A 23,130-nucleotide genomic window follows, 5' to 3' on the forward strand; every position below is an offset into this window, starting at 1 on the left:
GGGCCCCCAGCTAACTGAAAGGCAGCCTGAGTTTTGAGTGTCAGCCAGCCCGGGTGCCTCTCTGTCCTTCAACCCCTTTTCTGTGCCCATGGGCGGAGCTGGGAGCCTGTAGGACGGCCTGCACTGTGTGGGCCCCTCCGCAGCAGATCAAGATGTCCTTTTACCTTGGCCTGGCCTTTTCCAGTGGGGGTAATGCCTGGAGATGGGCAGGGGCAAGTTCCTTTGCAACTTGGGGAGATGCCTTCACTGCCCGGAGTGAGATCCGGGGTGTCCTTTCTGTTGCTCCAAGGGCCCAAGTGCGGTTCTGAGGCACTTTGGAGTGTTCCAGAACCCAGATGGGGAAGCCTCACCCCAACCCCACCCACAAGAAGCCAGGGCATCATTTGGATGACTGTCTATGCCTCGAAATCTGCTCCCTACACAGAGATGTGGCCCCATCACCTACCCAGGTGTTACTCTTCCTACCCCCTTTCTGACTCCTTTCTCACGCATATCCAACCGACTTTTTCTTCCCATCCTTCCAGACTCTCTCAAATCTTCCCTCCTCTCCTCCCCAGGCCCTGTCTTCTCCTGCCTGTTGTTACGTTGACCTCTCCACGTCTGGCTCTCCCCTTCTGGGCCATTCTCCAAAGAGCTAAACAAGAATCTTTTAGAAATAAAACCCCGTGCCAGAGTTCCCCTTAATGACTCTCAATAACGTTCTAGATAAACCCCAGATTCCTAAGCAAACCAGGCCCTCTGCCCTGTGGTTCCTCTCTCCCACCTGTCCACCTCTTGGACTTCTGGGTCCAGGCCCTCTGAAGTCCACCTGCAACCTCTTTCTTGGAACTCCTACACCTTTGTACCTGCTCCCTCCTCCTGGAACAATCAAGCACCTCAAGCTGTTTTTTCCCTTAACTCCTGCTCAATGTTTTCATCACTATCTTACTTCTGTTTATTTACTTAGTTATTGACCGGAAGTGTCTATTGTTTGCTGGCTATAGGCATGACACAGGACCGCTCTGCTCAGGGGACCCTGCCTTGGGATGCGTTCCTCTACTCCCCGTCTGAGTGCTCTTCATGTGGGCTCCCTGGCACCTGTGAGGAGCACACAGGCAGTCCGTGTGTAACTGTGCATTCTGCCGGTTTCTCATATTTTATCCTCATAAATGATATTAGGGGCTTAATAAAGATATAAATGAAAATATCTAACATGGAGCAGCAAATCCTGTTTCAAAGCTATAGATCCAAGTGTGCGAATTTAAAACAGGGTTTAGTTATTCTACCATTCAACTTTGTCCTCAGCCCCCTTTCTGCCTCATGGCAGATACGTTAGCCAATTCCAGAAACCCACCACCTCTGTGACCCTCCTCCCTCACAGTCCAGTCATGTTCCATTTATTCCATTTTCTCGTCTTCACTTCCGTAGCAGGATCCATATGAGGGTGCATCTCTGACGTGTCCAGACACTGGGGGACCGAGGTGGGTCCTGGGTGGGGGGAGGCGTGCTGAAGCCTCGTTGGCATCAGCTCTGTTCTTTGTTTTGCAGTTGGCATCTGTCCCTGTTTCTTTTAAAAATCCAGATATTATAGAAATGTATGCTTTCGAAGAGGAAAATCCCTCATAAATCTGTACCTCCCTTTCCCCTGGAAAAGGAATTCTCAGCATGTTGCAGAAGACGAGAGGGGACAACCATTGACTGCAGGGGCTGGTGGCTTCATTTATATCCAAGGGCCCCTTCCCTCCGCAAATCCCAAACCTCAAGGCCCTACCCTGAGAAAACAGCACCTTAAGAAAGGAGGCGGTGGGTGTGCAGCAATGTATCCACCCACTTCCCACCTCCTTTCTCAAAAGTAGGGAGGGACCCAAAGAGAGGGCAGACTTGGGAAAGGTGCCCCATTATCAGAAGAGCCCATTATCTGGAATGAGTCTTTGAATATGAAAAAAGCCCTGTGGGGTCCAGGTTGGTGGTAGGAAGTCCTGAGCATATTGCTCTTCATAATAAAGTAGGGAGGGATATTTTTGGAGCTGAAGTGGGGGTGGAGTTCTGGGCATCAACAAAGGGGGTGAGTGGGGAGGGTAGAGTGAGCTGCTGACAGAATGGTCAAGGGACCATTCTTTGTCATTTCGGTGGGGTGGGCCCATTTGTCTCTCCAAACTTTCAATAAAGTAGGCTGCACCCAAATTGGAATGTTCACCCTGGAAAAGGAAGGGAGGCTCTTTCCATCGCGTGTTCAAACTCCCTTCCCCAACCTTGCCCTTGGGAAGGCTCTGGGGGGAGGCCTCCACACTTAACCCAGAGCCTGCCTTCTTGGCATGACCACTAGCCAAGGGTTCAGTGCCTGGTGCAGCAGTTTTGAAAAGCAGCACCTTTGAGGAGCAGGGTCTCTTGGACACACCTGGAGTAGGGAGGAGTCAATCCCCTCCCCCTCTCTAGGAACACATTTGGCTCTTCAGTTGGCACCTGCGGTAATCTTTATCCCAATAGACTGAAAAAGAAAAATTGTTCCTAAACTGGTCTGGGACGGAGCTTTTTTGTGTGTGATGAGATTTATAATTTTCTTCTGGGAAGAAATCAGCATTCCTGATGAAATGCACAAGCAAATTTCCGATGAACTTCAATGGAGCTAAGACTGGTGGGAAGCCAGCGCCGTGCCGGCCCAGCTGACTTGAAGAAGGAAGGGGGCAGCGGGTGGGCCTGCGTCTAGGGGAGGAGACATGGAAATAGCTCTTTCCTAGCTCCTCCCACAAAGAGAGGCTCTCACACAAGCAGATGCCTTAAAATAACAATAAAATATGTGGTAGAGGGTTCACGGACTCAGAAACAGGCTCACGGTGACTATGCGGTAAGATGGGTCTTGGGAGGGAGCAGCACATCCTGACGGGTGAGGGAGCCGTGCACCCTGAGTGTGACCCTCGGTTTCTTTGTCCATACAGATGGTAGTTGCCCTGCCTCCATCCCTCGAAGATGGTGGTGATCAAACAAGGCAGGGATTAGGTGGGAACATCCCTGGAAAAGTAGAAGGCAACTCAGGAACCAGGGATTTATTATTACTACCATCTGATTCAGAGATCACCTGCCCCACACCAGTGAAGCTCAAGATGCAGGTTCTACTCCGGTCTTCTTCTTTTCAATGGCAAGCAATTCCCCAACCACCCACCTTCAAACGCGTCTCACCCTGTGCATTTTCTCTGTGATTGCTCCAGCTTTGAAGCCTCTGAAGTACATGACTTCCTTCCTCCCTGCAACAGCTTCCTGAATCTCCTCCTGAGGCCTCTGCCCCAGGCCCCCCAACATTCAGACCAGCCCAGCCACTCCCCAGCAGGCCACCACTGCTCCATTTTCGGCCACGCCAAGGCCACCGGAGCTGGAATTGGGAGAATGGAGTCAGTCACCTTCCTGGCCCACAGCAGTCCCTGCCTGGGACTTCTCCCCACCCCCAGCCCAGGAACGGCGAGGTCCGTCTCTGGGCTGATTATGAGATAGCTCATGGCTGTTAGGTCTGCTTGAATAAGCTCTTTTGTCCCAGAGAATTTTCCCATGTCAAACATTTAGTCTGTTGTGTTATGGGTCAGTGAGCAAGGAGATAAGTCTGCATTCTTAAACAACCTTGTGAACGCAAGACATCTGTCTGAAAGGCAATCAAACAACATCTGTCGCACTGTCCCCAACTTTCAAGGCACTTTCTTAAAAAACAAATCATTATTTTATGGTTTAGTTCTGAAAGAAATACATTTTCTTTTAAAAATCCAGATATTATAGAAATGTATGCTTTCGAAGAGGAAAATCCCTCATCAATCTGTACCTCCCTTTCCCCTCCCCCAACGCCAGAAAACTATTGTTAATACTTTGGTGTATACTGCTGGGATTTTTCTCCTCTATACCTACTAACATAGACAGAATTATTACTTTCACCCTCCTCTCTATCACTGGACCATAGATCTTGTTTGGCAACTTGCTTTTTAGATTTAACGCATCTTAAACTCCTTTAGTATTAGGATCTCTCTAATTTAACAATTGTGTAGCGTTCCATTGTGTCTGTGAATCACCATTTATTTCATAAGTTTCCTTCCAACAGATATTTGAAATCCAACCCCTTTTAATGCAGTTTTTCCTTTATAGAAACAACACCGCATATATGTTTTTGCATAGTTGTGAAAGTGTTTCTATGAGTAAGAAAGCAGAAATTCTGGGTCAAAGGTATAAACACTTGAAATATAGTAGGCATGACCAAATTGACAAAGCAAGCATTGTTGTTCATTCTGTCGATTTCTTGAAGGTGGAGAATGCCACCAGGCACCTAGAGGAGTCAGTCCCAGCAACAAGAAGTGGCCGTTCATCTTGGGTGCCCTCACGAGGGTGTTTCCCAGCTGCCTGCAAGGTTTGGGGCATCTTTTTGAGTGTGAAGACTAACCCAGGAGAGATCAGAGGCATAAACTATCAGTCTGGAAAGTACAGAAATCATCAGTTGAGTGAATTCCAGGAAAGGTGAAGCCTGAAAGACACAGACATATTTTTTTTTTTTTGAGGATGTGATTGGGTTTATTAATATATCCCATATAGCAAGTGAAGAGATGCTCCTCTGAATGACAAGGACATTTATGAAATTGTCTGGCACCCATTCTGTTTTTTGGAACAGCACATCCCTTTGGGAGAGACCTCTTTCCAATGCCCAACTCCAGAAACTGGGTTCCAGTAGCATCTACCCAGGTTACTATTTGCCAGCCTAGGCGGGGGTCAGTGAATAGAACCTCTGGCTAATTAGAAGACTTCCTTAGAATTTTTTAGATGGAAAGTAAGGGGAAGAGAGGTCTTATTTCCTTAGAATTTTTTAGATGGAAAGTAAGGGGAAGAGAGGTCTTATTCCAGGTGAAGGGGTTAGAAATACGTGTCCCCAGAGGGGGCCGAGGGCCATCGTTTCTGCCCTGCAGAGAAAGATATTTGCAGAGACTGAAGCTGAGTTCTAAATAGAAACTCAGTTAAGAGGCAAAGAAAGCTCCAGGGTCCAAGTGTTGAGTGGGGCCCTGTTTCTTGTCATCCCCAAGGCCCAAAGGCTTCCAGTTTCTTCCCCTACCTTTGATGCGGGCCAAAAAATTAGTTTTGCCTGTTTTTGATTGTTGCATAAACGGAGTCATACAATTTGTACTTATTTGTCCTGGTTTCCTTAGCACAACAGTACGTGAGTGAGACTCACCCATGTTATTGGCCATAGCAATTTTTCACTTCAACTGCTTTATAGTAATCCAATGATCTTGAGTGCATATGCATGAATAAGATAGTTGCGCCATGTGGTAACTCTATGCTAATGCTTTGAGGAACTGCCAAATGGTTCCCCAAAGCTATCATGCCATTTTAAACTCCCAGCGGAAAATATGAGGTTCTAATTTCTCCTCATGCACACCTGTACTTGATATTGTCTGTTTTTTGGATTATAGCCATCCCAGAGGAGGTGAAGTGGTATTCCACCATGGAATTATTTGCATTTCCCTGATGGCTAATGCTGTGGAGAAAGTTTTCACGTGCTCATTGGGCATTCATGGATCTTCTTTGGAGAAAAGTCTATTCCAATTCTTTGCCCATTTTAAAATTGGGTTATTTGTCTTTTAGATAGATGAGTTGTAAGAGTTCTTTAAATATTCTGGATACCAGACTCTTATCACACATATGATTTACAGATATTTTTCTTCTCTTCTGGGGTTGACTTGTGTTTTCAAAAGATCACTCTGGTTATTAATTTGACAGTAGACTGTGGGGAGGGGGCAGGGTTGGAAGCTGGGAGAACAGATAGGAGGCTAATGCAGTCATTCAGACAAGAGATAATGGTGGTCAAAATAAATTCTGACTCCCCGAGTTGTAAGGCAGATCCTGGGTCTGCTCTAAAATCTGTCTGGTTCTGTCCCTGGCACTGTCTTTGACTCCCCTTGGCTCTGACCTATTTATTTTTGCCTATAGTTTTGCTCATTTCTACCTGATTTCATTTTATGTCCGTGTCCCCATTTTCCCTTCCATTTCCTTATGTATATTAATTTCATCTTGCCAAACTGTAGGCAGTTCTGTGAATCACCTCATATCCCCTCTGCAGTGGGTATAAAGCATGGGAAAATAAAGATAAAGAGGTGGTGGATCGGAAGATGGTGGACAGGCTCCTGGCTTCTGTGGACTTACAGAAGTGGGGGTCCTCCTGGTACTAGCCCTTCTGCAATTATTTATCTGGCTCTGATTTCTGGTTCTATTTCCTGGATTCCCAGGTGCTCATGATGCTCTGGGAGCCTGGTAAGTGACTCAGAAGTGGAGGGATGCAATTGAGAGCTTTGGGGGAGCTACAGATCCCTGAAAACACAGCCTACAGATCCCTGAAAACACAGACACTCCATTCTTTTTTAGTCTGTGGGTCAGCCCCTTCCTAATCTGCATGTCACCGAGCTTTGATAGGCAGGAGTCATGCCATGGATGGCCCACATTCCTCTCTGGGAGTTAAGAGCCAGGGCTACAAAAGTTGCTGGATACAAAGTCTGTATATAAGAATCAACTGAATTCTTACATATTAGAAACAAATTAGTAAAAATAAAAATTTTAAAGAAATATGTAGAACAGCCAAGGCTGGGATGAGGAGGAGGCTAGGATGGCATCTGGTGTGAAAGATTTAAGGAAGTATTCCCTCTCATTCTCTTCTCTTGCCTTACTCTAGTCCTGGCCTTAAGAAAGTATGGGGGAGTGCCTGGGTGGCTCAGGCAGTTGAGCATCTGACTTTTGGTTTCAGCTTAGGTCATGATCTCAAGGTCGTGAGTTTGAGCCCCACGTCGGGCTCTGCACCCAGTGGGGAGTCTGCTTGAAAGATTCTCTCCCTCTGTCCCTGCTCTCTTCAAATAAAGAAATAAATCTTTAAAAAAAAAAGAAAGTAAGAAAGAATATCAAATAGCCAGGAATAAATCTAATGAAAGATGTTCAATATTTCTGCAACAAATACTTTGAACGTTACTGAGAGAACTTAAAGAAGGATGAAATAAGGGTGCCTGGGTGGCTCAGTCAGTTGGGCAGATGCCTTCAGCTAGGGTCATGATCTCGGGGTCCTGGGATCAAGCCCTGCATTGGGCTCCCTGCTCAGCTTCTCCCTCTGTCCCTCCCCTCACTCACGCTCTCTCTCTCTCTCTCTCTCAAATAAATAAATAAATAAATAAAATATTTTAAAAAGAAGAAGGCTAAGTAAAGAATAAGTAAAGATCTCCACCTTGTTTGTGGATTGGAAGATTAAGTATTGTTAAGAACTGAATTTGTCAGTTCTTCCTAAATTCACCTATAAACTCAGGGCAATTCCAGTAAAAATCCTAGCTGGTTACTTTGTGGTAATTGAGAAGATGATTCTGAAATTTATATGGAAATTCAAATGATTTAGAATAGCTAAAGCAATTCTGAATACAAACAAAGCTGGTGGACTTACACTACCTGATTTTGAGCCTTACTATAAAGCTACAGTAATTAAGACAGTATGGTAGTGGTGCAAAAATGGACAAATAGGTTGATGGAGTAGTAAAGAGAGTCAAGAAACTGCCCTCACATATATGGTACCTGGACTTACTTGCTCCATGGCAGGTCAGCATGGGAACAATGCTTCTTTTTTTTTTTCAATAAATGATGTGGGTCAATTAAACATCCATATGTAACAAACTAATCTTGACCCCCTACCTCACACCCTCTATAATAATAAATTGTAGTCCTAAACATGAAAGTCAAAACAGTAAGTGTGATGGAATATCTTGATTTTGGTGGTAGTTATATGAACTTGTTAAAAATTTGTTCACTTTGCGGCAGCTCATCTAGCTCTATATTTATGTTTTACACTCTTTTAATCTATGAATTATACTTCACAATAACATTTATTTAAAAAGCAAAAAAGAATGTCAGAACTACAGATGAAAATGTTTGAATTTTACTGCATCTAAATTACACTTTGATAAGAAGATGGAAAAACAAAGTAAGTAGGGCTATTGGGCTGTTGGGAGCTAGTTTCCCTGACTTAGATCAGCCACGAGCCCCAACTTTATGATCTGTGCATCATGTGAGCCCTGCCCCCATGTACAATTCGTCTCACTCCGAGGGCACCATGGGAGGAAGTGGAAAGTTCACTAGGCAAGAAGAAGTCAGAAGAGTTGTGTGATTAGCATCTGACTCTATGTAGATTCAGTTTCGAGATGTGATGAGCATGCAGAAGAGAATGGAAAACCCCACTGCCTCCTGTCCCTAGGTTTTAGGCAGGAAACTTCATGAAGAATCAAACCCCAATTACCAGTGTGATTGATGTGTTGAATGGACAAGCAGCAAGAAACCAATCTTTTTTCTCCAACCTGCTTCTTGAAATCATCTTATCTTTTCCTGGTGTCTTGGTTTGGGCGTCCCCAGAAGCAGACCCTGAGACATGAACTTGAGAGCAGGTGGTTTTTATGGAGGCTATCCCAGGACCTGTGGGTAGGAGGGTAGGTGGAATGAGGAAGTGAGATAGGAAAGCGAACCAGCCAAGGAGGGAGTTTTCAGGCCAGAGAGCATATAGCTACCCCAGCTGGGGAGGGGGGGGCAAGAAGCTGTGCCCTGACCCCACAGCCTCCTGCCCCTCACTGGTTGAGGACTCCGCAGGCCCTTGAGTTCTGCAGCACTTCTGGATGGCCTTACTTGAGGTTTGGGCGCCCTCCCCAGCCAGATAGAAAGCCTCAACCAAAGTTGCAAGTATTGGCAATACACAACTTCTCTGCCTAGGGTTAATGCCACAGGGTATGCGTATGACTTTGTCAAAACTGCTTAAAATCTGGGGACGGCGCGTATTTTTTCCAGGCCCTTTAGTCACAAGAAAAGACTCTTTTTAATAATCAAACAAGTCTCATCTGCTCTAATATTTGATATTTTGTCGCACTTAAATCCTCTCCCTGACATTAGCTGGGGCCTGACTTAGTCTGAGGACCAACAGGAAAATGATCTGATTGCTTTTCTTTCCTAATCACTCCTTTTCCTCTTTTACCATCTGCTCTTTTCAGTTTCTGCAGGGTTGCAGGGGCGGGCAGGGGAAGAGAGGAAGCGCAGGAAAGGCTTTGCTTGACCCGTTCAGTTGTAATTTCACGCTGGTGCTCTCTGCGTGCGGCGGATGCCCAGGGGCTAGATTATTTTCTCAGGGAGCATTTTTGGGGGGCTTGGCAGGGAGTCTACCATTTTGGGTATCTTGCACCTGCAGTTCCCTTGAAGTGGGTGATGTCTCCTCTTGCTGGCCAACTGATAACCAGCGAAAGACTCCTTTCTCTGCTTCCTAAGTCATTCCCCTACTGTACTTCCATGTGGGTCTCTTGGGCAGAGCCTCCCTCGACAAGACCTCTTTGGGCTCCCTTCAGCAAGCCCACCTCTGGCCGTTGGGAGATGAACATCTCATCCGTGTCCATCAGGCTCTCCAAGTGCAGGCATTCCCACCACAGATAGCCACGTCTCTTCCTTCAGCTGCCAGCTTCCTGCAACTCACAGGGTGAGTTCTAGCCACAGCCTCCAGCTTTTAGACTCTGCAGGTATGGTTCCAGCCCTGTGTCCTTCCTGTTGAGCTCTCCAAGAGGTCCTTTGAAAGCCCCTGGCACTGGCTGGAAGTGGTGTCTACGCTTTGTGATGCCGGCCTGACAGCTAGGAAGCTTTGGGTTGCAAGGAATGCAAAATCCAAGTCTTAAACCATAAAGCCTTTAGCTGGAAGATTGGTGTATTTCAGGGCAGGCTGATCCAGGGCTTTGAAGATCTTTCCAAGGACCCAGGGTGTTTGCGTTTCTCTGCTGGGCTGCTCACCCTGCTTCTGAAGGTGGCTGTTACCAGATGCAGCTCAGATTGCACGGTGTTTGGTTCCCACCTGGTGGTTCATATCCTTCTCTGGAGATCCCACCATTTTGAGGGAGAATCCTGAAAGTCACACTAGGCCAATTTAAGATATACTTACCCTCCTTAACAGTGACTCACGGGTGAGGGAATAGAAGATGCTGATTGGCTAAGCCAACCAGGGTCCGACCTGGCATTGGAGTAGGTCCCTTCCCCTGTAGTAGGCGGTTAGTGGCAGAAATGACAATCTGGGTGTTGTTAGGAAGGTCGACAACCATAATAGTTTCTGGGGCAGCCATAATAAAGTACCCCAGACCAGGAGGCTTGAAATAACAGAAATCTACTGTCTGATGATTCTGGAAACTAGACGTCCAAAATCAAGATGCTGGCAGGGTGCTGTTCTCTCTGACAGCCTTAAGGGAGAATCCTTCCCTGCGTCTTCTAGCTTCTGGTGTTTGGGGCTATCCTTGGCCTTCCTTGGCTTGGAGATGCCCTGCTCCGGCCACATGGCTGTCTGCACCCGTGTATGTCTTCACATCATTTTCTCTCTGCGTGTGTCTGTGTTCACAAGATGTTCCCTTCCTTTACAAAGACGCCAGTCATATTGGATTAAGGGCCCACCCTACTAGAGCCTGATCTCATTTTAACTAATCAGCAATGACCTTATTTCCAAATAAGGTCATAGTCTGAGATACTAGGGATGAGGACTTCAACATATCTTTGATGTTTGGAGGAGACACCTACAAACATCTACTTAAAACTGTTCTCACAGCTTATTTTTGCACAAATTTGTTTAATTTGATGATATAACTTATTCATCACACTTGCATCCAAAATTGAATCTGTCTAGTTCTTACAAGCAGCTTCGCTTTAAAAAAAAAAGAAATATTGACCCTCTCTGAAATTATTAAAGGGTAGATGTTATCTATTTTGAAGATAACATATATGCCAAAGAGGCGTTATCAAAAATATTTTGATATAGGCAGCATCATGGTGACTATAGGCAAAGACTCCAAAGGGTAGTATTGTGGGCGCTTGCTCATTCAGTGAATCCCTTCTGGTGAGTTTGGGGAACAGTTACTCGTGTTATCCCCATCTTAGAGGAGCCTAGAAAAAGTTCAGAAGAAAATCTCAGTGGAGTGGTCTCTTCAGCTGCTCAAATCCCAGGGGTTTTGCAACTGATATGCCTCCCAATGGTTGTACTGTGTGTTTTGTATATATCCCATGCTTTCTCTCATATCTATCTATCTATCATCTATCTATCTATCTATCTATCTATCTATCTATCTATCTATCTATCATCTATCTATCTATCATCTATCTATCATCTATCTCTATCATTATTTATCTGTTATCTACCTACGATATATATACTTTGATCCAATCTACACATATTTAACATTTTGATTACATAAATAAGTCATGTTTACTGTAAATCCAGTGGTTGGGAGTAGGGGTCATGATTTTGCTCCCCAGAAGACATTTGGCAATGTCAGGAGATACCTTGTTTGTCACAATCGGAGGATGCTATTGACATCTAGTGGGTAGAGGCCGATGATGTTGCAAAACATCCGAAAAGACACTGGATGGCCCCCACAATAAAGAATAATCTGGCCCCAAATGTAACTAATGTCACTAGGGCTAAGATTGAGAAATCCTGCTGTAGAACAATAGAAAATTCAAAGAAGCAAATGGAAAATTATTGCCTCTGGGCATTTTCCCAATTAGCATTTTGGCCAAATTCTTCCAGATGGCTTTTTGTACACACAAGTGTATGTGGGAATAATTACAGATATATAGGGGGGAAATGTGATTATAATTATGCATGCTGTTTTATAACCTGATTTTTTTTTCACTTAATGGTAATATTGCTCCATGTCAGTAATTTTTCTTATTGAAAAATGAGTTTTTTTTTTAAAACAAAAGCATTACATTTATGTGGTTAAAAATAAGAATTGCAAAAGGGTATGCAAGAAAAACATGTTCTTTTACAAGTGGTTATGGATACTTTAGTAAACATGATTCTTAAAAAGCCACAAATTGGATTATGCAATAAAATGCTGTATACTTTGCTTTCGTTACTTAATAATATATCTTAGGGCAATTTCCATATTGACGCAGAGATCCACCCCATTCTTTAGACTGGTGCATAGCATTACCTACTACCCTATTGATGGATACTTAGCTCTTTCCATATTTTTGCTGTTCTACTCAGTGATGCAGAATGTTTTGCACACCACCTCTTAGTAGATTCTTGGGAGTACACCCCAAGAATTGGAACTGGTGAATCAAAAGGTACGCACTGACATTTTTGGCAGCTATTGCAAAATTACTCTACAAAGAGCTTGTCTCATTTACCTCTCCCACTGTCTTCCTCCCCATAGCCTCATCCATAAAATATTTAAATTTTGCAAATCTGATTTAATAAAAATGATATCTAGTTGTTTTTTCATTTGTATTTCTTTAGTTATTAATAAAGTTGTGCATTTTAAATGCTTTTTTCCCATCAACTGTTCATTTCCTCTACCCATTTTTTTTTTTTCTCTATTGGGTTATTTTTTGTGTTGTTGACTATTGTGACCTCAGTGGATTTAAGGAAAGTAGCCATACATCTATAAATACCTTCTCCTGGTTTGTCTATTCCCTTGCAGAAATTTACAGTTTTTATTTATATAAAAATTTTTTTAAATCTTCCCATTTATGGTGTCTGGATATGCTCTACTACAAAGGCCTTTCTCTCTCTCTCTTTTTTTTTAAGATTTTATTTTTAAGTAATCTCTATACCCAACCTAGGGCTCGAACCTATAACCGCAAGATCAAGAGTTGCATGTTTTTCCACCTGAGCCAGCCAGGCGCCCCATACAAAGGCCTTTTTCGTGCCAAGGATATAACTAAATTCATCCATGTTTCCTTCTTTTATGGTTTCATTTTTTTTATTAAAAAAACTGTCTTGGGGCGCCTGGGTGGCTCAGTCGTTAAGCGTCTGCCTTCAGCTCAGGTCATGATCCCAGGGTCCTGGGATCGAGCCCCACATCGGGCTCTCTGCTTGGCGGGATGCCTGCTTCTCCCTCTCCCACTCCCCCTGCTTGTGTTCCCTCTCTCGCTGTGTCTCTCTCTGTCAAATAAATAAATGAAATCTTTAAAAAAAAAAAACTGTCTTAAATTTATTTTAGGAGTAAGGACAAAAGGTAGCTACTCAGACCTGAGACCATTCATCGAATCCTTTATTTCATCCCTCTAATCAGAAATGCACCCTAACCATAGTCTCTATTTCTTAGGCATTTGGAGGCTACTTCTGGACTTTCTGTTCTGTTTCAGGAATCAGTCCATTTTTGTACTGACACCAAACTGTTTTAATTACTGATGCTTTATAATGTGTTTTTAGATATAATAAGTCTGATCTCCCCATTATTCTTCTTTTTAAAAAAGTCCTGAATAATTTATCTTTCTTTAAAACATAATTATGTAATAACTCAACTATATGAAAATGTATAAAGAAAAATACGATGAACACTCAGTTTAAAAATTAAATGCTGCTAATAAGTTGAAGCTCCTGGATTACATTCCTCTTTTCCACTAGTAATAACTATTCTGACTCTGGTGTTTATTTAGCATTCCATGAGCTTATAATACTTTTAACTTCTCTATTTATCCCTATAATTATATGCAGTCTTGTAATTCATGTTTAAAATGTGCTTATTTGTTATAGGAAATATGCACATTCCTAAAGAAACCAACAGGTCAACTAGTCTACCCAGGTGTGATGATTAATTTTATGTGTCAACTTGGCTGGGCCATGTGCCTGGGTGTTTCGTTAAACATTATTCTGGATGTTTTAGTGAAGATATTTTTGGATGAGATTAACATTTAAATTTGCAAACTTTGAGGAAAACAGTTTGCCTTCTGCAATGTGGGTGGGCCTCATCTAATCAGTTGAAGTTCCGCGTAGAACTTGAGATTGACTTAACCCCAAGCAAGAAGGAATTCTTCCAGCGGATGGCCTTTGAACTTGAATGGCAACATCACTCTTCTCTGGGTCTTCAGACTGCCAACGCACCCTGAAGAGTTTGGATTTGCCAGCCTCCATAATTGCATAGGAATTCCTTAAACTCTCTCTCTCTGTCTCTCTCTCTTGATCCTATTGGCTCTGTTTCTCTGGAGAACCCTGATAATCTATCAGGCCTCTGGCCTTGGCAGCACCAAGAACTGATGGAAAGTTTAAATTATATTCTCCCCCCTCCATGGCCCCAATATCATAGTCTAAGGAAGAGCTCCCCCTTCACTAAGGGAAGGGGTGAAGCAGAAAGATATCTCGGTTAAGCTTTCAAGAGTAACTGGGAGGAAAAGGATTTTCTTGTTGACCAGATAGTGCTTTGGCACAGGGTTGATGCAGTCTGTAGTCAGCAAAGAAAGGCCTCTCTAGAAGGACCATGTCACAGAGGCAAGGCTCCTGCCACACTTTCAGTGACATTTTTCATGCTCACAGATCCACAGAGCCACAGTTTCACAAATATCTCCTCCTTATACCTGTCTAGTTGGAGGCACCGTGTTAGTTTTCCATTGCTACTATAACAAATTACCACAAATTTTTATTTTTTATTTTTATTTATTTAAATGTTTAAAACAAATTAGCATAAATTTAGCAGCTTTAAACAACACACAGTTATTATTGCATAGTTCTTTTGGCCAGATGTCCCAGTGAGGCTCAACTGGCTCTTCAGTTTAGGGTCTCACAAGGCCAAAATTAAGGTGTTGGCTGGCTGCATTCTCACTGGGAGGCTCTGCTTTCAAGCTCATTCGGTTTGTGGGCAGAATGCAATTCCTTGTGGTTGCAGGACTGAGGGCCCCACGTTCCTGCTGGCTGTCAGCTGGAGGTGCTTCTCAGCTTCCAGAGGCCATCTGCATTCCTGGATTTGTGGCCCGGACCTCCATCTTCAAAGCCAACAATTGTGTAGCATGTCCTTCTCATGCTCCGCTCCTCTCTGCCTTCCTCTTCTGATTTCAAGGGCTTATGTGACTATGTTGGGTTCTCCTGGATAATGCAGGATAATCTCCCTATTTTAAGAGCAGCTGATTAGTAAAAATTACACCTACAAAGTCCCTTTTGCTCTGCAAGGTAACACAACCATGGGTGTGACACTAGAGGGAGAAGGTCATGGGAGCCAAAATTCTGCTTGCCACAAAAGACCATAGAGGTCGGTTTTCCTAGATGAAAGGACTGGCCTGGTTCAAAAGTATGTTCAGATCTCACCTCTTGGGAGACATCAAATTCCTTTCAATGGACAGTTTTTCCCACTTGGAGAAATCAAGGATTGTGGTATCACCATGACGCAGACACAATGTATATTCCAGGCAGTGGGGATGGAACAGAGAATAGAGCAGGGAGCGCCCATCCTGGTGGTAGAGCTGAACAAACTCACACCAATTGCATGAGGACTCCGAGATGCCCCTGGGAAGGTGTTGGGGGCCATCTCAACCTACCATCAAGACATTACAACAGGAACTCAAGCAGAAACAATGAGTGAGACAGAGAGCAGGAAATGGTGTGGACTTTGGGAAGGCTGTAGGAGAGACCTTCCATTTAGGGGAGGGAAGGATCAGGTGGGATAAAGAAATAGTGAGACAGCTGAGAACGAGAACGAAGGGAAGAAAGTGATGGACCCAGAGTAAAGGATGTAGGAGACAGAAACTTAAGAGCAGAAAACCTTGTGGCAAGAGGAATATTCTAATTCCAAAGGAAATTGCTGTGAATATTATTTAAATCAAGTTTTTGGATGTTCTGGCAATATCCAGAGCCTCCAGCGGTCCGAGGTGTAGGGGTAGGGGGTGAGGCTCACAGCAGACCTGCAGTGCGCCCTTGTCTTCCCCCACAGAGGCTGTGGAAGTTTCCAGCATCTCATGGCTTCTTCTCCACTCTCTTCTCTGCCTGACAGATTCCTCCGCACTCTGGGAGCTGGCTGGGCTGCAGGCAGAGGACTTGGGAATTCCCAGCAGTCATTGCCCCCAGGAACACCCCAACCAGTGGGGATGGAAGCAAGCATAGGGACGCTGTCACCTTGCCCCTCGGGGGCCGGTGCTTAATGGTAGGGGACAGTTTCTCAGAGTTCCCCGTGGGATGGAGCCCCAGATGTCCTTTCCCTCGGAACTGGGTCATTTGCTGGCATTTCTCCCTCCCGTCTCACCCTCTTTGTCACATTTGTGTCTTGGTCCATCTCACAAGTAAATCACCTGTCCCCAGGTCCTTGCCCCAGTCCTTGTAGGGGAGTTAGAACCCCACCTCTACCTGTCTTAGGTTTTTGGTTGGGGCTCTTTAACAAAGAGATTAGCGAGAGGAAAACAGTTTATGGACCCCTGCAGCACACACCATGTGGGAAAAACCTCTATAAAAAGTAACCCGAAGCTGTGGCTTAGAACCCTGGTTTATTAGCATCTTCAACAAAGAACAAAAATCTGCAGAGAAATGACTGGACGGAGGAAAGCAGTTTTAGGCTCCCAAGGGGGCTTGCCGTAGGAAGGTAAATATATGGGAGGCCACTGACGGGGTAAGTTTGTTTGCAGATTCCTCTAGTGCTGGTAAGTCCATCTCCAGTACACGGAGAATTCATATCTGGGACAGAAAGCTTTTCCCATTTGCAGCTTCCTAGTTGCTTTCAGCTTAAAATAAATTTTATGTTAAAGAGGCATATTTGGGGTGACATAGGTGGTTTCTTTCACCTGCCTCTGGGGGACCCTGAACTAGCACGGGGCCATGGGTCTCCCCTACTCCCCACAAAACCTCTCGTATTATAAGCAGATCTTAGAATGAATCCAGGGCGGGTCACAGAAATCCAGGGAGGGGGCCCTGTATACCAGTTCGGTAACTTTGGCTTTTACTCTGAGCAAGGTGGGAAAACTTGGAGGGTTTTAAGCAAAGGTGTGACAAAAGACACATCTTAAAGGATCATTCTAGCTCCAGGCAGAGACGTTAAGTAGGCAACACATGTTCAAATAAGCTCAGGTGGGAGAGCCGGCTAGGTGATAGGCTTTGAGAATCCTCAGCTCCTAGATGGTATCGGACAGAAGCTGTGAGGCTGGGTGAGATCTTGGAGAAATGAGCATAGTCAGGAAAGGGAAGAAGTCCAAGAATTAAACCCTGGGGCATGTCCTCATTTATGGGGAGGAACCAGCAAGGGACTGGGGAAAAGCAGCACTCGAGGTAGGAGGAATCCAGGAGAGGGTCAAGTCGTGGAAGTTCAGCACAAAACTCGTGTAAACAGCCGGGGGGGGGGGGGGGGGGGGGGTTGGGGCGGTTGGCGGGGGTGACCGGTTTTGTCCAACACTGCCAGGAGTTTAGGTTAGATTAAGAATTCAGCAACATAAAGTTTGCTCCTGACCTTGACAAGAGCCGTGCTGGTGGCTGGTGGGGTGAGAGCCTTACTGAGCTGGCTCAAGAGAGAAGGGAGGACAGGATGTGCAGAGATTGAATAGAGACCTCTCTTCGGAGCATTTTGCTGTAAAGGCAAGATGAGAAATAGGGCAGTAGCTGGAGGGGGTAATGGGACAGAAAAGGGCATTTTTAGAACAAGAGAAACAGTCATGTTTTTATGCTGCTGGGAGGGACCCATTACAGTGGGAGACCTGGGGATGCAGTAGGTGGAGGGTAGAATTGCTGGGTTGAGTATTTAAGAAGGAATGGGGTTCACTGTGCAAGTAGGTGGTGTGCCTTAGCTGAGGACACAAGGCAACCTAATAGAATATTACATATGACAGTCCCATTGTAAACACTATAACAACACCTCACAAAGAAACAAAAGGTATGTATCAGAGTCCCTTCCCCTATGGATGACTCCACTCTATTAGGATGATTTTGCAAATGCAAATTTATGTCACAGCCCTTAAAGAAGCCTTCCCAACCCCCACAGCCTGTCAAATCACCCTGTTTGATTGTCCTTGTAGCCTTATTCACCATCTGAAAATAGCTTGTTAATCAATCGACTAATCGATCAACCAATCAATTAATTCTTTGATCTCCTCCTCTTTGAAACATATGCTCTGCAAGGGCTATGACCTTGACTGTTTAGTTTGCTGCTGTATTCCAAAAAAACAGTGGTTGGCCAGTGTATACAGGTAGACCAACTCTCTGGAGAAAAAAAAATCCAAACCCTCCAAAACAACAAGACCCTGAATTATAGCATTTGCTAATTCCTATGTGTAAACATTCCTACCATGGCCAATTTCAAGCTACCGCCATGACATCAGTGAACGAGGAGCCAGGAAGAAAGGAGCACAGTTGACTCTCATGAACTGGTACAAGCCAGCTGCATCATACTTGGCACAAGGGCAGTGCTCAATCAGTATTGGTCGAATGAAAGAATAAGTGAATTATCATTCACTTGAGCCATTATTCCATGAAAGGTAAGCCTCTGGATATTCCTGGAAGGTTTCTATTTTTCTTGTTGCCTTTTAATCCTTTGTCTTTGCTCTTTTTCTTCCCTAGGCATTCTGTAGGTTTCCCACATTGCCTTGCTGAAAACCTTCCATGATGCTACTCATACCAAACTTTTACTGAGGGTTTGAGGCAGTGGAGGGGAGTTCTGTCAGGTCCTGACCCTGGGAGCATCTTCCTATTTGTCTCTCTGCCCAGGGCTCCAGCTTGCATGGTTAGTACCATATTGCTTTCTTTTCCTACCAGCTGCTTCTTTAGAAACTAAGTGTTTTCCTTCAATCCATCTCTTTTTGGGTCCACCCAACTTAAGCTTGGACACCATCTTTCCATAGCCCCAAACTCATTAATGTGTTCCTTGCCCCAAAGGACGTCTCTCTATTCGGCATCTTGGAGCATCTTCTAGCCTCTTGGAGCATTGTGTTGCAGCAAGGAAAACCCTACAAATCTTCTTTTTATAATGGATGGGGTGAAATTTGATTCCCACCTCCTCACCCCTCCCCAACAACCTTACATGTCTCAGAAGGCAAAAATGACTTCAGTGAAGTTATTTTCTTCTTCACTGTAAAAAAATAGTCTTTTCTAACAAGAAACAGTCTAAATGGGAAGAGAGACAATTGTAAAAGCTGTCCCTGGGGAATCACATTGAAATGGTTCTACAGCTTGGACTGAAGTGCCTGCTGGTGTTTATGGTCAACAAGACTGTCTTCAGTCTTACCCAGAAGGTTCTCCAACTGAAGACTTCAGAAAGACAACACAAGAATTATGGATATGGAAGAGCCCAAAGATGAACTTTTAATTCCTCTTTTTGAATGAAAACTCACTTGAGCAGGGCTCTGAAATGTCACTTCTCTGGTCTCACCAGGATTTCTCTTTGGTCATGTCTTGGTTTAGCTAATTCTGATTGTGTGTTAAATGCAGATACCATCCTGCCCTGTTCTGCTCCTTGCAGCTACTTCCTGGTACTGGAGACTCCATTACTCATTAGAAGGAGCTCTTTAGTTTCTGTACCTGCAGCAGCTCTAAATGAAATCAAACTGTTTTCCAACTGTGATGAAGAGTGTTTCACTCCAGTGCTCTCTGCAAAATGACCTGTTGCCCATTATTTATAAATTTGGGAATGATTGTTTTTTTCCTCTGTGCATGGTTCTCTGCCTCTCTTTAGCATTCTTTGCTAGCTGCCTTTGCATTTTCCTGTTTTGTTAATTGTTTGCCTGGGCTGTGGTGGGAAGGAATTTATAAGTGTGTTCCTTTCTTGTGATGAGTTTTCATTATACAAAAATATGAAGGCCATTCAATTTCCTGTGTGACTCTCTTAAGCCTCTTGCCTAAGGTTAGCAGAATTTGTTTTATCACTTTATAGCAAGCTATTAAAACCCTTTGACAACTTTATGAGCTGATTAAACATTCTTCAACTTTTCATTTCTTCTCCAAACAACAATGGAAATAAAAATAGTGACAAAAAATACTATTTATTGAGTACTTACCACAGGCCAAGAATTCTCTCTTTTCACATATTTTTAAACTTACTTCTCAGAAAACCCTAGAATAATTCCTATTTTAATATAAGGAAACAAACACAGAAAGTAATGTGCCATAGGTCTCTGAAAGTAAATGACAGATCTAGAAATCAAATCCAGGGATGGCTGACGTCAAAGTCCTTGCTGGTAACCTTTCCACGACATTTTGAGATCTTCTCTTCCAGGGCCCTTTGGAGCCAAATTGTTCTTTGGGCTGGAGCACCAATGACAAGAGCCACACTCACCTTAGTCGTGATAAAATTAACCCAAGGGCTAAGTCCTGCTCAAGGGATGGAAGATATCTACCTTTAGACCTCTTGTGCTATAACAACTTCTATCTCATTGATCAGAGTCTATTGAGATTGCTTCTTTAAAAATTATTTACATGGAGGGGCCCCTGAGTGGCACAATTAGGTGTCTGACTCTTGGTTTCAGCTCAGGTCATGATCTCAGGGTTGTGAGATTGAGCCCTGCGTTGGGCTTTATGCTCAGTGTGGAGTCTGCATAAGACTCTCTCCTCCTCTCCCTCTGCCCCTCACCCACTTGCTCTCTCTCTCTCTAAAACAAATAAATGTATCTTTAAGAAAATTATTTACATGGAGGCCAAAGAGATACCCAGCAATATGGAAAGTATTTTTTATACTGCAATAGGTGGTCCAAGATGACTAATATTAGAGAAATGAACTTGGGATTCACCACAATGATGATGATGGTGGTGGTAATAATGGTGGTGGTGGTGATGGTGTTGTTATTGTTTGTGTTGTTGATGGTGGTGGTGGTGGTGGTGGCTGTAGCAATGCTATTATTGTGGTTATTTGTGTTGGTGTGGTTGTTGTAGTGGTTGGTGGTGGTGTCAGTGCTGTTGGTGGTGATGATGATGATGGTGGTGGTGGTGTTGCCGGTGTTGGTGTTAGTGTTGTTATTGTTATTGGTGGTGGTGATAGTGATGGTGTTGTTGTTGTTGGTGGTGGTGGTGATAGTGATGGTGTTGTTGTTGGTGGTGATGATGGTGGTGGTGGTGTTGGTGTTGGTGGTGATGGTAGTGATGGTGGTGTTGGTGTTGGTGGTGTCAGTGGTGGTGGTGGTGATTGTGGTGGTGATTTTTTTTAGTCTAGGTTTATTTCTTGACTCAATAGCCAAAGTGTCAGATCTTGGACTTTTCTTAGATGTTTTTATTTCTCTGAAAGGTACAAGGAGCTATCTTTCCTGGTTATGTTCAGTTTATAATTGAAAGCTCTTTTTCTAAAATCAAACTATATTCCAGACATACCTTCTTTTTTGAGAACTTGGTAGAGATGCAAATTTTTGGCTCCACCCCTGGCCTACTGAGCCAGAACCTCTGTGGGTGGGACCTAGCAATCTGTGTTTTAAGAATCCCTCTAGGTGGGGCGCCTGGGTGGCTCAGTCGTTAAGCGTCTGCCTTCGGCTCAGGTCATGATCCCAGGGTCCTGGAATCGAGCCCCGCATGGGGCTCCCTGCTCAGCGGGAAGCCTCCTTCTCCCTCTGCCTCTCCCCCTGCTTGTGTTCCCTCTCTTGCTGTCTCTCTCTGTCAAATAAATAAACAAAATCTTAAAAAAAAAAAAAGAGGAATCCCTCTAGGTAACTCTGACGCTTGCTCAGTTTGAGAACCACTGGTGTAGACACTTACACTGCTCGTCTTGTGCCACTTGCTCTTCTAGGCAACCTCAACCGCTCCCATGGTTTCAATGACTTCCAAATGTCTGCAGCCTAGACCTGCTTTCTGATTTCTCAACTCAATATATCTACCCACCCTGCTGGGTAGATCTGATGTCTCTGCTTGGATATATCACCAGCACTTCAAACTCAGCATCTTAATGAACATTTGTGTTCCACCTTAAATGTCATTTTCTCATTGGACTATATTTGGCCTGCTAACTCTGTCTTTGCATTTTATTAAAATTCCTTGTTTAAACTGTGCTTCCTCTGCCACACCAGAATTTGGCAAAGGCAGGGATTGGATCTGTCTGGGGATGGCTTACTTGTGAACACAACTAATATTTATTGAATGAATGAATGAAGGCTCTTATATTCTCTATACCAGGGTTATGGACTGAATTGATATTTTGAAGCCCTAATCCCCAATGTGACTGTATTTGGAGACAGGGCCCAAAGGAGGCAATAAAGGTTAAAGGAAGTCATAAAGGTGGGGCCTAAACTTGATAGGGCTGGTGGCCTTTTAAGAATAGGAAGAGACACTAGAGATCTCTCTCTCTCCATGCCTGTACACAGGAAAGGCCATGTAAGGACACAGGAAGAAGGTGGCCATCTATAAGCCAGGGAGAGAGCTCTCACCAGAAACCAAATTTACTGCCAACTTGATCATGGACATCCAGCCTCCAAGACTGTGAGAAAATAAATACCTGTTGACTAAGCCACCTAGTTGATGGTATTTTGTTATGGCAGCCTGAGCAGACTAATACACCAGGGGTTGACCAACGATGGCCCATGTGCCAAATCCAGCCCACTGCCTCTTTTGAAAGTTTTACTGAAACATAGCCACAAGATGTTTTTAAAAAGATTTATTTATTTTTATTTTAAAGAGAGAGAGAGAGAGTGTTAGTGGAGGGAGGAGCAGAGGGAGAGGGAGAGAGAGAATCCTCAAGCAGACTCCCCGCTGAACACAGAGCCCAATGCAGGACTCGATCCCAGGACTCTGAGACCATGACCTGAGCTGAAATCAAGAGCTGGACGCTCCCAAGACTGAGTCACCCAGGCGCCCAAACACAGCCACATGACTTGTTACGTGCTGCCTATGATGCTTTTTTGCTACAGTGACTGAGCACTTGGTGCAGATAGCTTCCGAGTCTGTCAAGCCTAAAATATTTACTATCTGGTCCTTTATAGAACAAGTTTGCTCCAGGCCCACCCTCATGTGTCTCTAGAAAGGCCAGCTGCATGTGCTGTTCTATGCTCTCCCATACCGAGCCCTCTGGGATGCCAGCCTGGCTCAGTGGGACCCCAGTGGCCCCAGAACTGGCATAAACATACCCGATACAAAGACAATGTCATAGGGGAAAACCACTTGTGGGCTCAGAATTTATAAACGAGTTTGGCATTTATCTGAACAAAGGAGGAGGGAAATGCTCACAGCCAGAGGCTGGGGACCATCATGCCCCAGTTCCTTACCACATCAAATGTACACATCCTGTTTCATACATTGTCAAGAAAAATGACGAGATCGCTGGTTATTCTTTTTGTGCAGTGCTGGTTATGCAACTTTGGTTGAACTTGTATCGCCCCAGGTATTTTATAACTGTAAGAGGTAGAGGTTAACTGGCAGAAAACTGATAATAACATACATGATTCTTATCGGAAAGTTTTGTAAATGAATCTTGACCATAGTAATGCAAAATGAAT

Source organism: Phoca vitulina, unplaced genomic scaffold (assembly GCF_004348235.1).
Source record: "Phoca vitulina isolate PV1807 unplaced genomic scaffold, GSC_HSeal_1.0 scaffold1, whole genome shotgun sequence".
NCBI classification, from domain to species: domain Eukaryota; kingdom Metazoa; phylum Chordata; class Mammalia; order Carnivora; family Phocidae; genus Phoca; species Phoca vitulina.